Below are 1664 nucleotides of genomic sequence, written 5' to 3' on the forward strand. Positions count from 1 at the left end.
CCTGCACCCCCAAATCCCCCCCGGACCCCCCGAGAGGAGCCCCCGGGATCGGCCCCAAAAACGGCCAAAATAACCCAAAAAACGGGCAAAATAACCCAAAAAAATGGCCAAAATAACCCCAAAAATGGGCAAAATAACCAAAAAAAAAATAAAGGGCAAAATAACCCCGAAACTGGCCAAAATAACCAAAAAATGGGCAAAATAACCCAAAAAATGGGCAAAATAACCAAAAAAAAAAAGGGCAAAATAACCCCAAAAATGGACAAAATAACCCAAAAAAAAATAAAGGGCAAAACAACCCCAAAAATGGGCAAAATAAGCCAAAAAATGGCCAAAATAACTAAAATAATGCACCAAATGAAATAACCCCAAAATTACTGAAAGAGCCCAAACTTTGACCAAAATAGCCCCAAAATGACCAAAGTAGCCCCAAATTTACTGAAATGATGTTGAAATAGCCCCAAAATCGACCAAATAGCCCCCAAATAACCCCTAAATGACTGAAGTGATCCAAAATCACACAAATAACCAAAAAGAGAGACCAAAAGAGCCCTAAAAGCACCAAAATAGACCCAAAATTACCCCCAAGTGACTCAAATAGCCCCAAACTTCACCAAAATAACCCCAAAATTACCCAAATAGCCCCAAAATAACTCAAATTGCCCCAAAATAACTAAATAACCCCAAAGTGATGATGCATCCCCCAAAATTATTTTTAAATTCCAAAATAAAACTCCAAATTGACCAAAATAACCCCAAAAACGTGGAAATTACTGAAATACCCCAAAACTGGTCAAAATACCCCAAAAAGGACTGAAAATTTACCCCAAAGTGCTCAAAATTGACCCAAATCCCTGAAATCCCCCCCAAAATTCCGGATCCGAGGCCTCATCCCGGTGGTTTCTCTCCTCCCCGTCCCGAGCACGATTTTGGGGGGAATCGACGGCGTTTTGGTTCAAAATGGGATTTTTTTCCCCCTTTTTCGTGCCCTGCCGGGGGTGGGGACATGGAAATGTCCCAAAACCGGGGGGATTCACCCCAAAACTGCCCTGGGCGAAGCTTCACGGTTGTGTCTTATCCGGGAACGAGCGAAACGACACCAAAACGGCTCAAAATGCTCATTTTTCGTAATAAAAACGGCAAAAAATGGAGTGAGTGGGGTTTTTTGGGCAAAATGGGAGGGGTTGGGGCAAAAATGAATTTGGGGGGAAATTTGAGGGGAAAAGGTGGGATTGGGGGGAAAAAATTGGGGCAAAAATGGAGGATTTTGGGGCTGATGGGTGCCTGGATTTGGGGTAAAAAAGCCCAATTTGGGGAGGCTGGGATGTGGTTTCTCTGAGGGCTGAGATTGAGGTGGTGCTGCCCGGTTTTTGGGGTGAAAAATCCCAATTTTGGGATTGGGATGTGGTTTCTCCAAGGGCCCAATCTGCAGTTGTGCCGCCCTTTTTTTGGGGTTAAATCTGCCCCGTTTGGGGTTTTTTTTTCCCTGCCTGGAAATGCGAATTAATTCCCAGATTTATTTCGCAGCCAAATCTCCAGAATTGGGGCAAAGGCCGTCGAGCTCCGGGAATTCCAATTAACGCTCGTTAATGAGCTCCGGGGGGGTCCCCTGATGTCTGAGCCCCCTTTGGGGGTGGGGACGCCCCCAAATCCTTCACCCCCCC

The sequence above is a fragment of the Geospiza fortis genome, unplaced genomic scaffold (assembly GCF_000277835.1).
Source record: "Geospiza fortis unplaced genomic scaffold, GeoFor_1.0 scaffold527, whole genome shotgun sequence".
Lineage (NCBI taxonomy): Eukaryota > Metazoa > Chordata > Aves > Passeriformes > Thraupidae > Geospiza > Geospiza fortis.